The sequence below is a fragment of the Papio anubis genome, chromosome 5 (assembly GCF_008728515.1).
Source record: "Papio anubis isolate 15944 chromosome 5, Panubis1.0, whole genome shotgun sequence".
In the NCBI taxonomy this organism is placed as follows: Eukaryota; Metazoa; Chordata; class Mammalia; order Primates; family Cercopithecidae; genus Papio; species Papio anubis.
Genome location: NC_044980.1, coordinates 47,354,476 through 47,376,565, shown reverse-complemented (window position 1 = coordinate 47,376,565; position 22,090 = coordinate 47,354,476). Strand labels below are relative to the sequence as shown.

The window sequence follows — 22,090 nt, the reverse complement described above, 5'->3', positions numbered from 1 at the left end:
AGGAGCTAGAGGGAAGGGGAAATTAGTAATGACTGTTAATATGTAAGTGGTTTCTTTTTTTAGGGTGAGGAAAATGTTCTAAAATTAAATAGTTGTGATGGGGCACAACTCTGAATATACTAAAAAACACTGAATTATATAATTTAAAAGGGTTAATTTTATATTATATAATAAATATTTTATTAAAAATATACCCTGCAAATAAACTGTAGGTGACTGTAGGTGGTGGGTGAGGATCAAGAGGCCTAGTCTACATGAGTAGTAGTAAAATTAATGAAGTAGTAAAATTATTCCTTTTTAAACTTTTGGTAAAACTGATTAGCTTATGTGTCTACATTGGCATATCAGAAATAATCAGTGATTCACAATCACTGCCTATCATGCTTTTCAGTAATGTGTAGAAATTTTACAGTAGAAGAGCGTGATTGTAAATTTTAGTCTAAAATATTCTACAGTAATTTGGCTGCTATGCATGTAAATGTAGAAAAATTAAAAGATCTTTTTTTATTTTCAACTTGGTACATATAAAAATTCTAGAGAACAACATGAAGTACTATACCAACAATGAATACAAAACAGAAAAAACTACTAGAGTTCTTCAAGATAAATAGTCTTTCGTTATTTAAATGATAATAGTTCATTTACTATTTGGTTGAGGCACTGGTTCAATAATACCTACTAATTAGAAGAAAGTGCTAGAGAATATAAAGCTTTTCCAGAATATCTCCATTGATCACAAAAATTTTAAGGCATTTGCCTAAAGTAGACAAGAAACCGGAAAGTATAGAGAGTATTCAGTGGGAAAGAGTTCTAGATATGAATGAGAACGTGGGAAAGTGGGCCACATAGAGAAGCACCTTCTCCATTTGCTTTCAGCTCTGTGGTTGAATCAATGATGATAATAAGTATTCTAATGAATTAGGTGCCCCCAAACTGAAAACAGAAAGAAATACTGGAAGTAAAATCCCAAGAAGTAGGCAACTCCTAGTGGTCTGTAATTGTATTAGTCCCTTTTTACACTGCTATAAAGATACTACCTGAGACTGGGTAATTTACAAATAAAAGAGGTTTAATTGACCCAAGGTTCTGCATGGCTGGAAGGGTCTCAGGAAACTTGCAGTCATGGGAGAAGGTGAAGGACAAGCAAGCACCTTTTTCACAACATGGCAGGAGAGAGAGAGAGTGAAGGGCAAACTGCCGCCTTTAAAATCATCAGCTCTCATAAGAACTTCCTCACTATCACAAGAATACCATGGGGGAAACTGCCCCCATCATCCAATCACCTTCCACCAGTTCCTTCCCTCAACATGTGAGGATTACAATCTGAGATGAGATTTGTGTGGGAACACAGAGCCAAGCCATATTAATAATTAACTCCAGTTTCTTATATTAAGAATTATTCCACTCTTATTTATTAAGCAATTAAGTGGAATTCAGAGTTGACAAAATGAAGCAGAGAGACTTGAAGTGACCTCATATTCCAGGAGAGGTCTGAAGATTTTCTTATAAGTGCAAAAATATACTTGGCTGTTCTTTATTGGATTGTGTCTCCTACTTCATCTTTCCAGACCATCCCAGAAGATCTATAAGATTCCATCTGGGAAATTACCAGGAGATCTTGGAAGGAAAAGAAGGAAGATTGTTGGTTGGAATAAAAACAAGGTTGAATGCATTCCAGAAAGCAGGGTTCTCAAACTTGTGGACAACAATCTGCAGAAGGCAGCTTTAAAAAACCAACTAGAAGCAACATGCAGAGAAGTAAGATATGATGTGAGGGAACTCCTCAAGAAAAAAGACAACTGATACACAGCAGAAAAATCTTGAACTAGCTCTCCTGGTAAGATAGGGGGGTCGCTCTGTAGAGAACATTCCTTCAGGATCTGTGAGGAAGACCAGAAGGAACAAGCAGAAGACTCCTGGAAACAAAGATGGTGGCAGTACCAGTGAAGCACTTCAGCCCCCTCAGTAGAAAAGAGCCCTGGCAGATCTCACTGTTGAAAGAGAGGAAGTATTTAAGAATAGAATGAAAGTTAAAGTGAAGATTCCTGAAGAATTAAAACCATGGCTTATGGAGGACTAGGACTTTCTTACCAGGCAGAAGCAGCCATTTCAACTTACTGCTAAGAAAAAGGTAGGTACAATTCTGGAAGAGAATGCAAACTGCAAGAAATCTCAGGGAACCATCGATAATAGGGAAAATGTGGTTAATAACGTGGCAGGAATTAAACAATATTTCACCGTGATGTTGGGCACTCAGCTGCTCTACAAATTTAAAAGGTCTAAGTATGCTGAAATACTCTTGGCTCACCCTGATGCACCCATGTCCCAGGTTTACGGACTACCACACCTACTGAGATTATTGTAAGAATTAGAGAAATGTTGGCCTATACAACCCCTGAAGAGAAGAGCCTTGCATCTGGTAAATAATTCTGTATCTCTGTTTACTGCCATTAATTACAAAGTGGCTTTTGCTTAATACCACTGCAAAGCCCTGTGCGGGTCTACAGACCACTCATTCTTATCTGTCTGGTATCTGGAAACATTTTTTGTTCTTAGCCTTTTTCTTGTAAGATTGATGTTCTTTAAAAATTATTAATGTATAACAGGGCTAATTGTTAATGTATAACAGGGCACAGTTTGTTTTCTGTGCTGTTTTAAACAGAAAATAAAAGAAGTGTAAGCTCCTTTTCTCATTTGAAAGTTGCTACACAGTGTATACAGTAATTAGAACAAAGAAGAAACATTCAGTAGAACATTTTATTGCCTAGTCGACAACAGTGCTTGAATGCTGGTGGTTCTATTTCTTTGATACTACACAATTTTCTAATATGTGTTAATGCTATGTGACAAAATGCCCTGATTCCAAGTGTCAAAGGTTCAACTTAATGTATATACCCCAAAATCCATGCTTTTTTTTTTTTTAATGGTTGTTGAAGTAAAACAGCCCATCCTCTGCAAGTCCACCTATGTTGTTCCTTAGGCATTCTATCTTTGCTCAAATTATTGAAGGATGGTGTCTTATTTCATGGTTTTTGTATTTGAGACTAATGAACATTCTAACATGATAAAGGCAATTATTATTGTGTAGCCATGGTTTTCTGAAAAAAGATATTTTAGAAATTGTATTTCATATCTTAAATAAAATTTGTTTCTACATTTGAAAGCCAAAAAACACCCCAATCAAGTCAGCAAATTAAAAGTCAGTTTGGTTGTGTCCTAACATTTAAAATACACACATGACTGTTAGTGTATACATACACACACACACACATACCCCTCAGTACATAATCCCCAAAATATGGCAATGGTCTATGCAGAAACACAAGATGAGGTTATTTAAAAATGCTCACCTATTTAGTAAGAATCTTTGCAATATTTCACTTTTTCTTCCTTTAGTGACTTTATATTACAGGTTCATAGGCTTCTAAGTGATATTATCTTTCACCATTCTTTGAAAAGATTTAGTATCTTTCCAAATTTAAGAAGTTACTAAGTTCATAAGAAGTTATGAAGTTCATAAAGTCTCACAGAAAAAAATAATTATTATATGCATGGCATTTTATAATTAATTTAGAATTTGTTCCATTTATAGTTATATTTGAATTCAGCATTCCCATTAGGAAGGCTAGGTAGATAGCCTAGTTTTAAGAAATTCAGAGCAACATAATAAATATAATTGCTATGACTGAAACCCAAATCTGGAAAATTTTTGTATATATATATTTTAAATTCTGTGTACCCACGATCTAGGAACATTTTAAAGATCATTTTTTAGATAATTTACACTACGCTGATATTTTAATTCTTGTCTGTTTGTAGTAAATATACACAAAATATCAAAATAAATCTCTAGGACACATCTGTTTCCTGTTCATTGTGCACATCATGTTATAAGCTTTTGGAATGAAAATTGACATTTGAAAACCTCAAGAAATGACAATAGCAGCAGCGATGATGTTTTTCAGCTCTCACTGCTAATGTGGGAACTGATTATTTATTTCAAAAGCTTTTATAAAATAAAGCAAACCTTGAATATATTCAGCTCGGAAATAAATCTTGAAATTATATGGTTACCAGGAACAGTAAATTAGAGTTTCAATAAATAACACAGTGATTTTCTTAAAAATGCTAAACATTTCTTAAATTCTTTCCCAGGTAGTTTTTGTTAATTTTGAGATGATGTCAAAAGTTTATACCCATATGTGTGCAACATATATACATCTATTATTCTTTCTTTTAGGTAACGCAGTGGTTAAAGGACCAGAATGCATTCCTAAAGAGGTGTATATTTTAAAATAATCTTATATTATGAGCAGGTTGCCAACTTTTGATTTGGAATAAAGTTTGTTGAAGTTTGCCTTTAGATCTTAACTAGCTAAATTAAGATAGCTTAAATTAAGAAATTAGGAAATCTAAATTAATTTAGATTTTGTTAACACTTTAAAAGGTCTAATTTAAGGACTTGAAATTTAGAATTCTTTAGATGAGGAAACATGCCTAACATTACCTTATTTGAAATGGAATCTTTAATATTTAAACACATATCAGACATCAAGGACTAAAAAAAATTATACTGAGGCAAAGAAGAAATTATCTTTATTTCATTTCCTCTCTCTTCCTTCCCTTTTTCATTTCCTTCAAGGGAAAGTTTCTGCAGCCTTAGACTCTTTTTTTGTAGAAATCAAAGGTCCCTCCCTAGGAATGAGGTCTCTCTGGTCACACAGATAAACATATGCATATATATACACACACATATATATACACACACACATATATTTATACGTATATACATATATATACACACATATATATGCATGCATGCGTATATGTATTTACCTCCCACTCTGTCAGCCATGTCCCAGAAGGTATTAAAAGTTACAACAGCAGGAGTTTGGGTAACATGAAATAAAGGAGATGTTTACTGAGGTGTACACAGATCAGAGGAAACCAACAAACCATCTTGAGTCACCAACTCTTTGCACCCCCAGACCTCAAGGTGCAAAGGAAGGAGCTAGCATTACCAGTGAGAACTGAGTCTTGAAAGGGAGTGGATATCCAATAGAAGCTGTCTTTGTGGAAGGGGGCAGTCAGTGGTTTGAGATGGGGGAGGGTAAAGTTGTGTGCAGGGTTAGAGGGAGCTAGGCAGGGCATAAGAAATGTTTGACATCTTTCTTTTTCTGCCCTCCAATATCCTGCCAGTGGCCCCCACTGGCCTAAGCTTCCAGGGGGCAAGGGGATCCCATCCATAGGGATCAGTCCTCCTGCAACACAGAGCTGGGTGGAAAAGGGTCCAGAATGGATCTAGGGGAGCAGTGGCAGCAAATGGAAAATAACCAACCCCCATCCCCAGTGCTTCATTTTCTCAGTTTGGCTGCCTACTGACCAGGCAAACTAACCTCTCCCAGCTCTGACTGTGTGCTTACATAAGTGACCATTTCTTTATCTGGGGCTACAACATGAAAGCAGGCAAGGTCACCCTCTGTCCTGGCTTTCAAGCCCTAGACCCCGTATTATGGATTCTGGTGCTTGGGGGTGTTTTCCAATAGGTCTCTCTAAAGTTAGGCTCCCCGTTTCCCAGAGTTAATTGACCAGGATGAGTCAAAGTCAGGACAGTAATCATCTTGAAGGAGAGATCCTGGGGGTTCTTATACAGAACTATGTATTGATCCACTTTCATGGAGACCAGTTATTCTCCCAGAATGACCCTTAACTCAGGTGGGCCACAGTCCTCTCCAGTAACTTCGATTAGATAAAGACTTTGGTTATCATATTGGTTCATACCTCACAGTAGAAACTCCCCAGAGGTGCTAAGGTACTCTGTGCTCAAAATATCAGTGTATGTATTCCAGTTAGACAAGAATTCACCAGGCTAGGCCGGGCGCGGTGGCTCACGCCTGTAATCCCAGCACTTTGGGAGGCCGAGGCGGGCGGATCACGAGGTCAGGAGATCGAGACCATCCTGGCTAACATGGTGAAACCCCGTCTCTACTAAAAAATACAAAAAATTAGCCGGGCGCGGTGGCGGGCGCCTGTAGTCCCAGCTCCTCGGGAGGCTGAGGCAGGAGAATGGCGGGAACCCGGGAGGCGGAGCTTGCAGTGAGCCGAGATCCCGCCACTGCACTCCAGCCTGGGCGACAGAGCCAGACTCCGTCTCAAAAAAAAAAAAAAAAAAAAAGAATTCACCAGGCTAGAAAGATCCTTGTCCAAAACTCCAAAATATTATGTTTCTATAAAATGAAAAATTTTTTATATCAAACTCAATATTCGATTTTGGTTAACACTAGAGGTTCAGAGCATATACACTCTTCAATGTATATACATGAAATAAACTTTTCTGTATTACTTTTGTGTATTGCTCTGTTTCTCATTTTAAGAAAGAAACTGTTTTGCTTCAAGATGCTGGAATAGTCCTTAAAAATGTGATCTGTTTGGTGTCATGTAAACATGGGCTAACATGAAGATAATTTAATATTACTAAACATTGTTAAAGAATGTGATTTTGCCCATGCTTTGAAGGTTATTAGACGCACCTCTCTAAGATATCAGGGAAAAACTGTAGCTAACACATGGAAATTAGCTGCGGCTTTCCACTGAATGACACCATTGATCCAATGTACTGCTGTTAAGCAGAATTAAATTCTTCCAAAATATGGAGAAAATTTTGACTAGAAAATTTGTGATTGCTATTACTACAGTATGTCCTTCTGTAGTTTTAGTCTTAGTCAAATATATAGTGATTTTTGTTTTTGTTTTTGTTTTAGAGATGGAATCTCGCTCTATACCCCAGGCTGGAGGGCAGTAGCGTGGTCTCAGCTCACTGCAACCTCTGCCTCCTGGGTTCAAGCAATTCTCTTGCCTCAGTCTCCTGAGTAGCTGGGACTACAGTAGCCCACCACCATGTCTGGCTAAGTTTTGTATTTTTAGTAGAGACGGGGTTTCGCCATGTTGGCCAGGCTGGATGATAAAATTAAAGAAGAAAAGAATTCAATAAGAGAATGCTTAAAACATTCAAAACTTACAAAATAGAGGAAATAAGGACATTAGAATGTTCGCTTTAGAATGAGTGAATGAGCAGCCCTTGAGATTTTACTGCTTGATGGCTCAGAGTACTCAAAATTATCTTGTTTGTTAAAATGTGTATAGAGAAAGATCACGAAATATCAGCTAAAATCTTGTCTTTAAATTCAGATTTTAACTGGATTGTTTACCAACCCAGTGATAAACAATGAGATTCTCTTTTAATTGCTGTGGTAGAGATAGGGGTGGGGACATGGAGACGAAGGTGGGAAATGTTAAGGAAGGGCGGGTTGCCTAGCCAGACAAGTCAAAGGAGGTAGCTGGAGATCAGCACAACCTAAAGGCACCACAACCTGCTGTGAGGGCACAAAGGAAGGGACAATAACTATTTTTTTCTGAGTAGCTGAACAAAAGGGTTATGAAATGTTACCATGCAGGAATAGGACTCTGAAACCTGGAATTTTGTTTCAGTTGTGAAAACTCTGAGGTCAAGGGGAACACAAATAAAAGAGTGCATTTGTGTCACTGGAGAGAGGCTGATAAAAAGCTGAACTACCGGGACAGGGACACAGAGCAGGGAAGAGGGGTGGCACAGAGGCAATCTTGTGCAGAGAGAGTCTGAAGTGGAACAAGTTCGTTTAAGTGCAGTTTGAAATTGTAATTTAAAACTTCTAAACATATATTCATATAATCAATAAATTTTTAAATTTGTTTATCACTAGGATCTACCACTTGTTATTCAGGAACCTGCATGCAGTCTTCAGAACAGTGGAGAGAATCAGGGAAGCATGTGCTTTAATTTTTTAACTAATTCACTAAACTAATAAATACTTACAGAGTACCTACTGTATGCAAAGCATTGTAAGACCGCCATAAGAAATCACTTAATATCATTTTGTTCTTTAATTTAGTAAGACTTTTTTCATGCTAGTATGTGTCTGTTTTAGGTATTTTGTTATATATGCAAAAAGGAAACAATTGTCAATGTGTTTTGTGAAGATAACTTTCCTAGAAAAAAAGCCATGACCTGCTGAAAAAGTTTTGGACTGCCACACTATGACATAAAAACTCAGCCTTGTAAACAAGGATTTCTGGAAGTTTGATATACAAGGGCCTCCACCCATTTTCCTGTCACACAGGATATAATGGCTTCTGTTATAATGTAGTGCAACACTAAATAACTGGAGATCACTGAGTGTGTTACTAATTATTTGGATCACTCAAAAGAGCTACATTTACAAGAAATCAAATGACCTTTAGTAGATAGAATGTACTGATGTCAAATTTTTAAAAACCAAGACTATGTTATGAAACTTTTCAGGCGTAGAGATTAAAGTTTCATATATACCAAGAAAAGTTTTGTTCTGAAAAACCCAAATTTATAGTTTAGGTTCATATCTAATAATTTTCTTTTTTTATATTATACTTTTTGTTCCAGGGTACATGTGCACAATGTGCAGGTTTGTTACATATGTATACATGTGCCATGTTGGTGTGCTGTACCCATTAACTTGTCGCTTACATTAGGTATATCTCTAATGCTATCCCTCCCCCCTCTGCCGACCCCAAAACAGGCCCCACTGTGTGATGTTCCCCTTCCTGTGTCCAAGTGTTCTCATTGTTCAATTTCCACCAATGAGTGAGAACATGCGATGTTTGGTTTTCTGTTCTTGCAATAGTTTGCTGAGAATGATGGTTTCCAACTGCATCCAAGTCCCTACAAAGGACATGGACTCATCCTTTTTTATGACTGCATAGTATTCTATGGTGTGTAAGTGCCATGTTTTCTTAATCCAGTCTTTCATTGATGGACATTTGGGTTGGTTCCAAGTCTTTGCTATTGTGAATAGTGCTGCAATAAACACACATGTGCATGTGTCTTTATAGCAGCATGATTTATAATCCTTTGGGTATATACTCAGTAATGGGATGGCTGGGTCAAATGGTATTTCTAGTTCTAGATCCTTGAAGAATCGCCACACTGTCTTCCACAACAGTTGAACTAGTTTACAGTCCCACCAACAGTGTAAAAGTGTTCCTATTTCTCCACATCCCCTCCAGCACCTGTTGTTTCCTGACTTTTTAATGATCACCATTCTAACTAGTGTGAGATGGTATCCTATTGTGGTTTTGATTTGCATTTCTCTGATGGGTAGCGATGATGAGCATTTTTTCATATGTCTGTTGGCTGCATAAATGTCTTCTTTTGAGAAGTGTCTGTTCATATCCTTTGCCCACTTTTTGATGGATTGTGTGTTTTTTTCTTATAAATTTGTTTGAGTTCTTTGTGAGTTCTGGATATTAGCCCTTTGTCAGATGAGTAGATTGCAAATATTTTCTCCCATTCTGTGGTTTACCTGTTCACTCTGATGGTAGTTTCTTTTGCTGTGCAGAAGCTCTTTAGTTTAATTAGATCCCATTTGTCAACTTTGGCTTTTGTTGCCATTGCTTTTGGTGTTTTAGACATGAAGTCCTTGCCCATGCCTATGTCCTGAATGCTATTGCCTAGATTTTCTTCTGAGGTTTTTATGGTTTTAAGTCTAACATTTAAGTCTCTAATCCATCTTGAATTAATTTTTGTATAAGGAATAAGGAAGGGATCCAGTTTCAGCTTTCTACTTATGACTAGCCAGTTTTCCCAGCACCATTTATTAAATAGGGAATCCTTTCCCGTGTTTTTGTCAGGTATGTCAAAGATCAGATGGTTGTAGATGTGTGGTATTATTTCTGAGGGCTCTGTTCGGCTCCATTGGTCTATATCTATGTTTTGGTACCAGTAACATGCTGTTTTGGTTACTGTAGCCTTGTAGTATAGTTTGAAGTCAGGTAGCGTGATGTCTCCAGCTTTGTTCTTTTGGCTTAGGATTGTCTTGGCAATGTGGGCTCTTTTTTGGTTCCATATGAACTTTAAAGTAGTTTTTTCCAATTCTGTGAAGAAAGCCATTGGTAGCTTAATGGGGATGGCATTGAATCTATAAATTACCTTGGGCAGTATGGCCATTTTCACGATATTGATTCTTCCTATCCATGAGCATGGAATGTTCTTCCATTTGTTTGTGTCCTCTTTTATTTCACTGAGCAGTGGTTTGTAGCTCTCCTTGAAGAGTTCCTTTACATCCCTTGTAAGTTGGATTCCTAGGTATTTTATTCTCTTTGAAGCAATTGTGAATGGGAGTTCACTCATGATTTGGCTCTCTGTTTGTCTGTTATTGGTGTATAAGAATGCTTATGAGTTTTGCACATTGATTTTGTATCCTGAGACTTTGCTGAAGTTTCTTATCAGCTTACGGAGATTTTGGGCTGAGACAATGGGGTTTTCTAAATAGACAATCATCCCATCTGCAAACAGGGACAATTTGACTTCCTCTTTTCCTAATTGAATACCCTTTATTTCTTTCTCTTCCCTGATTGCCCTGGCCAGAACTTCCACCACTATGTTGAATATTAGTGGTGAGAGAGGGCATCCCTGTCTTGTGCCAGTTTTCAAGGAGAATGCTTGAGTTTTTGCCCATTCAGTATGATATTGGCTGTGGGTTTGTCATAAATAGCTCTTATTATTTTGAGATACTTTCCATCCATACCGAATTTATTGAGAGTTTTTAGCATGAAGGGCTGTTGAATGTCGTCGAAGGCCTTTTCTGCATCTTTTGATATAATCATGTGGTTTTTGTCTTTGTTTCTGTTTATATGCTGTATTATGTTTATTGATTTGCGTATGTTGAACCAGCCTTGCATCCCAGGGGTGCAGCCCACTTGATCATGGTGGAACAACTTTTTGATGTGCTGCTGGATTCGGTTTGCCAGTATTCTATTGAGGATTTTTGCATCGATGTTATCAGGGATATTGGTCTAAAATTCTCTGTATTTGTTGTGTCTCTGCCAGGCTTTGGTATCAGGATGATGTTGGCCTCATAAAATGAGTTAGGGAGGATTCCCTCTTTTTCTATTGATTGGAATAGTTTAAGAAGGAATGGTACCAGCTCCTCCTTCTACCTCTGGTAGAATTCAGCTGGGAATCCATGTGGTCCTGGACGTTTTTTGTTGGTAGGCTATTAATTATTGCCTCAATTTCAGAGCCTGTTATTGATCTATTCAGGGATTCAACTTCTTCCTGGTTTAGCATTGGGAGAGTATATGTGTCCAGGAATTTATCCATTTCTTCTAGGTTTTCTAGTTTATTTGCGTAGAGGTGTTTATAGTATTCTCTGATGGTAGTTTGTCTTTCTGTGGGATCAGTGGTGATATCCCCTTTATCATTTTTTATTGTGTCTATTTGATTCTTCTCTCTTTTCTTCTTTATTAGTCTTGCTAGGGGGCTATCAATTCTGTTGATCTTTTCAAAAAAAAAGCTCCTGGATTCATTGATTTTTTGAAGATTTTTTGTGTCTCTATCTCCTTCAGTTCTGCACTGATCTTAGCTATTTCTTGCCTTCTGCTAGCTTTTGAATGTGTTTGCTCTTGATTCTCTAGTTCTTTTAATTGTGATGTTAGGGTGTCAATTTTAGATCTTTCCTGCTTTCTCTTGTGGGCATTTAGTGCTATAAATTTCCCTCTACACACTGCTTTAAATGTGTCCCAGAGATTCTGGTATGTTGTATCTTTGTTCTCATTGGTTTCAAAGAACATCTTTATTTCTGCCTTCATTTCATTATGTACCTAGGAGTTATTCAGGAGCAGGTTGTTCAGTTTCCATGCAGTTGAGCGGTTTTGATTGAGTTTCTTAATCCTGTATGCTAGTTTGATTGTACTGTGGTCTGAGAGACAGTTTGTTATAATTTCTGTTCTTTTACATTTGCTGAGAAGTGCTTTACTTCCAACTATGTGGTCAATTTTGGAATAATTGTGATGTGGCACTGAGAAGAATGTATGTTCTGTTGATTTTGGGTGGAGAGTTCTGTAGATGTCTATTAGGTCTGCTTGGTGTAGAGGTGAGTTCAATTCCTGGATATCCTTGTTACTTTCTGTCTCGTTGATCTGTCTAATGTTGACAGTGGGTTGTTAATGTCTCCTATTATTATTGTGTGGTAGTATAAGTCTCTTTGTAAGTCTCTAAGTACTTGCTTTGTGAATTTGGGTGCTCTTGTATTGGGTGTATATATATTTAGGATAGTTAGCTCTTCTTGTTGAATTGATCCCTTTACCATTATGTAATGGCCTTCTTTGTCTCTTTTGATCTTTGATGGATTAAAGTCTGTTTTATCAGAGACTAGGATTGCAACCCCTGCCTTTTATTGTTTTCCGTTTGCTTGGTAGATCTTCCTCCATCCCTTTATTTTGAGCCTGTGTGTGCATCTGCACATGAGATGGGTCTCCTGAATACAGCACACTGATGGGTCTTGACTTTTTATCCAATTTGCCAGTCTGTGTCTGTTAATTGGAGCATTTAGCCCATTTACATTTAAAGTTAATATTTTTATGTGTGAACTTGATCCTGTCATTATGATGTTAGCTGGTTATTTTGCTCATTAGTTGTTGCAGTTTCTTCCTAGCCTCGATGGTCTTTACATTTTGGCATGTTTTTGCAATTGCTGGTACTGGTTGTTCCCTTCCATGTTTAGTGCTTCCTTCAGGGTCTCTTATAGAGCAGACCTGGTGGTGACAAAATCTCTAAGCATTTGCTTGTCTGTAAAGGATTTTATTTCTCCTTCACTTATGAAACTTAGTTTGGCTGGATATGAAATTCTGGGTTGAAAATTCTTTTCTTTAAGAACGTTGAACATTAGTCCCCTTCTATTCTGTCTTGTAGAGTTTCTGCCGAGAGATCTGCTGTTAGTCTGATGGGCTTCCCTTTGTGGGTAGCCCGACCTTTCTCTCTGGCTGCCCTTAACATTTTTTCCTTCATTTCAACTTCGGTGAATCTGATAATTATGTGTCTTGGAGTTGCTCTTCTCGAGGAGTATCTTTGTGGCGTTCTCTGTATTTCCTGAATTTGAATGTTGGCGTGCCTTGCTAGGTTCGGGAAGTTCTGGATAATAGCCTGCAGAGTGTTTTCCAACTTGGTTCCATTCTCCCCGTCACTTTCAGGTACACCAATCAGACATAGATTGGTCTTTTCGCATAGTGCCATATTTCTTGGAGGCTTTGTTCATTTCTTTCTACTATTTTTTCTCTGAACTTCTTGCTTCATTTCATTCATTTGATCTTCAATCACTGATACCGTTTCTTCCGGTTGATTGAGTTGGTTACTGAAGCTTGTGCATTTGTCATGTAGTTCTCGTGTCATGGTTTTCAGCTCCATTAGGTCATTTAAGGACTTCTCTACATTGATTATTCTAGTTAGCCCTTCGTCAAATCTTTTTTCAAGGTTTTTAGCTCCTTTGCAATGGGTTCGAACTTCCTCCTTTAGCTCGGAGAAGTTTGAACATCTGAAGCCTTCTTCTCTCAACTCGTCAAAGTCATTCTCCATCCAGGTTTGGTCTGTTGCTGGCGAGGAGCTGCGTTCCTTTGGAGGGGAAGAGGTGCTCTGATTTTTAGAATTTTCAGCTTTTCTGCACTGCTTTTTCCCCATCTTTGTGGTTTTGTCTACCTTTGGTCTTTGATGATGGTGATGTACAGATGGGATTTTGGTGTGGATGTCCTTTCTGTTTGTTAGTTTTCCTTCTAACAGTCAGGACCCTCAGCTGCAGGTCTGTTGGAGTTTGCTTGAGGTTGACTCCAGACTCTGTTTGCCTGGGTATCAGCAGTGGAGGCTGCAGAAGAGTGAATATTGCTGAACAGTAAATGTTGCTGCCTGATTGTTCCTCTGGAAGCTTCGTCTCAGAGGGGTACCCAGCCGTGTGAGGTGTGAGGTGTCAGTCTGCCCCAGTGGGTAGTGTCTCCCAGTTAGGCTACTCAGGAATCAGGGACCCACTTGAGCAGGCAGTCTGTCTGTTCTCAGATCTCAAACTCCGGGCTGGGAGAACCACCACTCTCTTCAAAGCTGTCAGACAGGGACATTTGAATCTGCAGAGGTTTCTGCTGCCTTTTGTTTGGCTATGCCCTGTCCCCAGAGGTGGAATCTATAGAGGCAGGCAGGCCTCCTTGAGCTGTGGTGGGCTCCACCTATTTCGAGCTTCCTGGCTGCTTTGTTTACCTACTCAAGCCTCAGCAATGGCGAGAGCCCCTCCCCAGCCTTGCTGCCACCTTGCTGTTAGATCTCAGACTGCTGTGCTAGTAATGAGGGAGGCTCCGTGGGTGTGGGACCCTCTGAGCCAGGTGCGGGATATAATCTCCTGGTGTGCAGTTTGCCAAGACCCTTGGTATAGCGTAGTATTATGGTGGGAGTGACCCAATTTTCCAGATGTTGTGTGTCACAGTTTCCCTTGGCTAGGAAAGGGAATTCCCTTCCCCCTTGTGCTTCCCATGTGAGGCGTTGCCTTGCCCTGCTTCAGCTCTTGCTCCATGCGCTGCACCCACTGTCCAACATACTCCAGTGAGATGAAACTGGTGCCTGAGTTGGAAATGCAGAAATCACCCGTCTTCTGTGTCACTCACTCTGGGAGCTGGAGGGTGGACCTGTTCCTATTCGGCCATCGTGGAACTGCCACCCTGATAATTTTCTATAAGTCAGAATTAAGAGCTAAGCTCCTGCCTTGCTTAATCCATGCTTTCTAATATAACTTCTGCTAGAATGAACTGTCATTTAACAGAATTTTTTTAGCTGTGGTGACTTAGTGGGATTATTTTAACCCAGTAGCTTACTCAAATCACATTATATTGTCATTTTACTGAGCTTTAGTTTTGGAACCAAGATTTTACATGCTGTTGATGAATATATCTACTGCAGTCTGTGTTGTAATTGAGTTCTGGTTTTGGGGCCATCAGTTAATAAGAGAGATTAATTAATCATGTTTGTTCTTCTGTTGGCATTAACTAAGTCCACAAGAGTATGGCAGGACTGTGTAGAAATGAAGATTGTTTACCTAACGTGAAATATTTATTTAACACTATTCTGCTAGGTAAGTGACTGCTGGTCTCAGAGAAGAGGATTTGTACACAAAGTTATTCATTTAGTCTTCAGAATTTATTGGGCATCTACTATACCTGAAGCTATTCTCGGGTATTAAATAAGATCAACAAGTCCCTGCCTTCATGAAGTTAATTTTTCTTGTTGTTGGGAGGAGATAAACAATAAATAAATACATAAATACATAAATGGTTAAACATGTCACATAGAAATAATATTACACAAATAATTACAATAGAATAGTGGCCACTTTCATTTGAATTGTCAGAGAAGACATGTATAAAAACAACACTTAATGTGCTTTTTGAATGAAAAGAAGTCAGCTTTGTGAAGATCACATAAGGATCATCGAAGTTTATCTGAAAAACAAAAACAGAAGTAAACTTAAAATTGTTTAATGTCACAAATTTCCCCTTACCCCTCCTTAATGAATGTGTACACCTTTATTCAAGAAGACTGGTGAATGTGTATAGATTTTGAGCGAAAGTAATGTTAGAAAAATAACTCCAGGAGCAAGTTGCACAGAAGACGAGTTATTTGTAGAGGCAAATATAAAGTAAAAATGAATTATGGCATGAATATGTAGAGGTTGTAAGAAGAAGAAGAATGTGAAAAAAACAGTGATTCCCTTTTATTTCTCATCTCTCTCTCCTCCAGACCTGAAGATGCAAAGTATTAGCGGATGCATCTTGAACAAATAGCATGTGCTATTTATGTAGGGAGAGGAGGAAACTGTTAGGAGATTCAGGTCACTTTCACCCATAGTTAGTGTTATCATTTTATTTAGAATCTGGAATTGGGTTCTATCTTGTGAAAAGTAACTTTAAAGAATTAAATTGAGTATGCATATCTTAGAGTTAAACATTCTTTAATCAATAAGAATAAGTGAGTAACAATCCAATTGTATGCTTCCTGACTCTCCTTTCACAGTGACAATGGATTTCTCTTTTCTTTCCTTTTCTTTTCTTTTATGAGTGAACTAGTATGAAAGTATCAGTTCTTCTTACACTGTGGTTTCTCTATCTTTCGCAGAAGCCTGAATGTGAAGCCGCCAGTGGGCCGTGGCTTCTTAGGTTGCGTTTTCCATCTCAGAGTCACTTATCAATAGCTCTTTACAATTGGAGAAAAAAACGCACAGCAATAAATTTGGCTACTAACTGGAATGCTTAAAAGTTAACCACGAAAATCTATGAACCAACTGTTTTCCAATTCTAGTTTGTGGTACATAAGCTGAAATTACACACAAAAAAAAAACAAACAAAAAAAGCAAAACAAAACAAAACAGGTGAATTTGGCTCACGTCCAGAGTCACCACTGTACCAGACCAATCCAGAACACTTATACCAAGTGTCCAAGAAGAAAAACCATGCCTGGCCTTGAGAAATGGAGTGGAGAATTCATTCGTATTTTGAAAACCTGTAGGTTAAATTTTAAATGTCTGTTTATGAGGATTGCCTGGAATCTAGCCTTCCCCAGAAGAAAGGGGGAAAAGAAAGGCATTTCCTTTTTTTAAGCAGAAAAATCCCAAATCTTGCAAAACTCCATTTTAAAACACTTGGCCCCATCTGGTGTGAGGGGTAGTAAAGCATCTTTGTGAAGATTGAATGCATCATATTTTATTGTTCAAATTACCAATATTTTGCTAAGAAAATGTTTAATAGACTTTATTGTTCCTTTTGAGACAAAATAAATCCATGCTTAATAAAAGTGCAAAAATTAGACAGTAAATAAAAATGAAAATAATGCATAGTCTTGCCATTAAGTGATAACCTCTATTAGTAACATTTATAATCTTTAGAACTTTTTCTATGCGAAAGCCAGGTACTGTGGCTCATGACTGTAATCCTAGCTACTTGGGAGGCTAAGGGAGGAGGACCGTTTGCGCACAACAGATCGAGGTTGCAGTGAGTTATGATCATGGCACTGCACTCCAGCGTGGGTGACAAGAGTGAGATCCCATCTCTAAAATAAAAGAAAAAAAGTTAATGTTCTATACATATATGTGCAGTTATAAAAATGCAACCATATTATGTGTATTATGTTCTTGTAGTCTGTTTTTTATTATGTAATTTCACTATTAATCTGTTTTTAATTACGAACATATGTTCATGCCATTGAATATACATTGACAACACCATTTTTAATTACAACATTTCATTACATAGATTTGCCATGTTATTTTCTGTTGACCACTTAAGTCATTTCCAATTTTTCTTACATAAACAATGTTTTAATTGACATACACATGTACCTAATTGGGTAAACAGAGTGCAACAAAAGCTCATGTGATGGATCCTTAGTCCAGTATAAGGAAGTCAGCAAAAGGTTCTCAGAAGTGGAAACCTGCAAGATGAGACCTCAAAGCTGAGATCTGAGAAGCCCATCTGTAAATGATGACGAAAAATAAGCTGAACATCCTTTCTAAACCTAAGCTGAACAATCTTTGTTTATTCTTATTCTTTCTTTAATCATTAATTTAGTATGATATTTAAATGGTTTCATGTTCTCACTGACCCTCAGAATCCAGAAATAAATCTTTTACTCTTTTCTCTCTTTTTCTCCCTCTGTATCATCTTAATAACAATGTAGTTATTTGCATAGGAACAATAAAACTTATTCTCCTAATTTTCTGGCTATCATTGAATTAACTGATTATGCAACCAAATTATTTGAATCTTTTGAAGTGTCGTATTTAGGAACAGTCAGTCTCCTTTTGTCAGATATAAAAAGTCCATCAGTAACAAATAAAGGTTGTGCTTAGGTAGACATACAGGATCGATGACTACAAAGCCATAACAAGAAACAGGTCAGATGGCTTGCGGGGTCCGGCTTTACAGTTAATAAATTAATTCACAGCCCAGAAACCCTGCCTATTCGGCGGGATCAATTTTTTTTTTTTTTTTTTTTGAGAAGAAATCTGGCTCTGTCGCCCAGGCTGGAGTGCAGTGGTGCCATCTCATTTACAGCTCCGCCTCCCGGAGTTCCACGCCATTTCCTGCTCAGGAGATACTCAGTAGGTGGGACTACAGGTGCCCGCCACCATGCCTGGCTAATTTTTTTATATTTTCAGTAGACACGGGGTTTCACCGTGTTAGCCAGGATGGTCTGCATCTCCTGACCTCATGATCCTCCCGCCTCGGTCTCCCAAATTGCTGGGATTACAGGCGTGAGCCACAGCGCCTGGCCCGGGATCTTAAAAAAATAAAACTTGACCAGCATTTTCCCCATCTATACTCATTAGAATCTTAATCATACCATCTTCCCTATAGAACCTCAAAAGGTGATCATGGATTAATCATGAATCATGGATTAATGTGCCTTGAGTTTGGCCCAGTAGTTAGGAAATCCCAGGAATTGGCAAAGACCAGAAGAGAGAATAGTAAAAAACATGCAAGATGGGACTCAAACATCATGATTTATGTGACAGACAGAAAAAAAAGTAAAGATTAAATCAAGACCCATATGAAAGATAAATTTCCACATTATAACACAGCTGTGGAGGGGTCATGATATGAGTCAGAGAAAATACAAAGTGAGGGATTAGGATTCCTAGGTCGCAAATAGTGATGTACCAACTGTGCTGGCTTTAAAATAATATTTCTGGCTGGGCGCCGTGGCTCATGCCTATAGTTTCAGCACTTTGGGAGGCCAAGGTGGGTGGATCAACTGAGGTTAGGAGTTCGAGACCAGCCTGGCCAACATGGCCAAATCCCCTTCTACAAATATTAGCCTGGTGTAATGGTGCATGACTGTAATCCCAGCTGCTTGGGAGGCTGAGGCAGGAGAATTGCTTGAATCTGGGAGGTGGAAGTTGCAGTGAGCCGAGGTCATGCCATTACACTCCAGCCTGGGCAACAGAGTGAGACTCTGCCTCAAAATAAAATAAAATAAAATAATAATAATAATAATAAATAAAATAATGTTTTTGCCAACAGTTCAGTCATTAATCAAATCGGAATGTGGGCAAAATTGTATTAATATTTGCTTACTTTAGGTTGTGTAGAATTTTATAAACAGGTTTTGTTTAGATCATAGGAAATTATTGGCATATGAAGCAATACTTTTGTCTGTTGCCTCTATTTTGTGTGGGGTAGGTGGGTGACATTGTATTGTGGAAAACAAACACTGCAGCATACAGGACATGGGTGCACAAAAGCTCAGGGTAAATAAGAGGAGCTAGAGGTTGTAAAGAAATATTCTACAGCAGGTCAACTCTGCCCACCTGACTTCCAGTGCAGACAGTCTGTCATTTTTAGCAATATTTTAAGGACCAAAATAATGAAGTAAGTATTTGCCAGAAAGAAAGCTGAGAAGTTTGCTCAAAATTTGAAAAATTAATTTTGCTTTTTTCAGATAGAGCACTGTGATGAAAGAGACTAAAGAAGCTTTCAACAGTTTATTCATGTTCCAAGAGACTGTTAGTGTGCCTAGTGTCCAAATTCACCAGACAAGTTTTGCTGCGAGTTTTCCAAGCTAGGTTCATTTCATTACATGACAAAGGAAATGATCAACTTTGTAAAGAATTTTTCTGCTTGTGACCGTATCTTACCAGTTTATGCAGGAATTTCAAACAAAGTATGAAAAATTTGCTAGTTTTTGTGCTATCAGGCAGATAGGAGGTGAAAGAATTTAACTACATATTGATACCAAGGAATTTTTGGAGTTCAGAAAATCTGCAAGAACTAACTTGTAGGACCAACCCCTCAGGACTCATAGTATGATTCTTGTTTCTTACTGATGTGAGAAGAGAATGTCACAGATTAAACTTAAAATTAAAGGACAGATAAGCTACACAAAAATAGCTCTGCTTTCTTTAAGGAAGTGAAATATTCAGATTCAAACTGAACTTGTGGATTGACTCAATGCACATTTGTTTCCTTTTTATGATATTCCCTGAATTCAGTAGAGATATAGATTGCCTAGATATACAGATATGTTGGTGTAAACAAAGGCCCAGTTATAGAGGAAGTTCTGAAGTTACAATAAATCTGAAACAAACTTTAAGTTTTGGCAGAGGCTCTTGGAAAATAAACACCAAGATTATTTTTTAGGTAATTACAGAAATGTGGTATATCTATAAGCCACAATATCCAAAGAAACTGATGAAATTGTGCTATGGTTTCAATGTGTTCCCCAAATTTCATGTGTTGGAAACTTAATTCACCAAATCTTATGTTGACGGTATTTGGAGATGGGGTCTTCGGGAGATAATTAGGACTAGATAAGGTCATAGGGTAGGGCCCTCTGATAAGACTGGTAGCTTTATAAGAAGAGGAGGAGAGACTTGAGTTGGCCAGCTGTTGCCCTCTCCTCATGTGATGCCCTTCACCATGTTATGAGACAGCAAGAAGGTCCTCACAAGATGCCAGTACCATGCTCTTAGACTTCTCAGCTGCCAGAACTGTGGCAAATACATTCCTTTTCTTTATAAATTACCCAATTTGTGGTATTCAGTTATAGCAAAAGAAAATGAACTATGACAAACTGTAAGTGAACTTTTCTTAACAAGATGACATACTAATGCCATTTGAGAGATGAGTATATCAGTTTTGAAACTATTGATATACTCAGCTTATGGCCAAACACCTAGAAATTACCAACATAAATCAGAAAGTCATCTTTGGTGATGTCAACCTAGATTCAGAATTGGAGTGAGTCCTGAAAAATATTCTTTACCAATTTTAGGAATAAAAGACTCAACCCACACTAGTGGATTTCTGGTTACATCATGTGACAGTTAATATTGAGTGTCAACTTGACTGGATTGAAGGATGCCAAGTATTGTGTCTGTGAGTGTCTTGCTAAAGGAGATTAACATTTGAGTCAGTGGTCTGGAAGAGGCAGATCCACCCTCAATCTGGGAGAGCACCATCTAATCAGCTGCCAGCATGGCTAGAATAAAAGTAGGCAGAAGAAGGTGAAAGGGTCTGATTTGCTTAGTGTTCTGGTCTTCATCTTTCTCCCGTGCTGATTGCTTCCTGCTCTAGAACATCAGACCCCAAGTTCTTCGGCTTTCGGACTCTTGGACTTACACCAGTAGTTTGCCAGGGCCTCTCAGGCCTTTTGCCAGAGACTAATGGCTGCACTGTTGGCTTCCCTACTTTTGAGGTTTTGAGACTGGGACTGATTCACTACTGGCTTCCTTGCTCCTCAACTTGTAGGAGGAACTTTACCTATTGTGGTAAAGCCTATTGTGGAACTTTACCTCGTGATCGTATGAGTCAATTCTCCTTAATAAACTCCCTTTCCTGTATACGTATATGCTATTTGTTCTGTCCCTCTAGAGAACCCTGACTGATAGACATGGTCATTGTTGAAAATTACCTGGAACAAGAGGCCAACTCAGTTAGGAGTCCCTCAGTATGGGCAGTTCCTTGAGATGTAAAAAAAAAAAGAAGTAAACTTTTAAAAAGTATAATTATATAATCTAATTTAGGCTAATATTTATATTCTGAAAGGGAATAATCACTTGGTCACAGAGGAAGCTTTAAAAAAACATGAATTTCTCAGTAGTTCTTGTTTTGTTTTGTTTTGTTTTAAGAGACAAGGTTTCACTCTGTTGCCCAGGTTGAAGTAAGTCGTGCAATCTTAGCTCACTGCATCCTTGAACTCCTGGGCTCAAGTGATCCTCCTGCCTCAGCCTCCCAAAGTGCTGGGATTGCAGGCATGAGCCACTATGCCCAGCTAGCTTTTTTATGTACCACATAGTCTCATCTTATTTTCTGTTTTTGTCCTATCTGACTCTCTCCTCTATTCTCATTATTGTCTGAACAATCTCATTAAATTAAAATTGAAATTTTAAACATATAAAAATTAAAATCTTATAACATCAAAAATTCAAAACAGAGCAAGTCTGGTTGCCATAATAAAAAGCTAGGTCTCTCCCTGGCTTAGTGGGTTCAAGTTGTAGTGCCCTTGAGCCAAGTGCCTGGCAATGTCACCATGAATTACCACTTCTCTGCAAGGAACAACTTACAACTGTTTCATTGAACGTGTAGTTGTTGGGTGTTATTGTGTGTTTGTGTGATGGGTTGGTGGTGAGCAAGGAAGCTGCAGAGATATTAGGCATGGCATGTGTCTGCTATGAGTTAGGAGTACTAGTAATATTCTTCAGAAGAGAAAGCAAAC

General features: G+C 38.2%; 1 pseudogene; it reads left to right on the top strand.

Moving 5' to 3' along the window:
- The first annotated feature begins 1,584 nt into the window (after nucleotides 1–1,584).
- Nucleotides 1,585–2,737, top strand: LOC116274894 (annotated as a pseudogene).
- The last annotated feature ends 19,353 nt before the right edge of the window (nucleotides 2,738–22,090 follow it).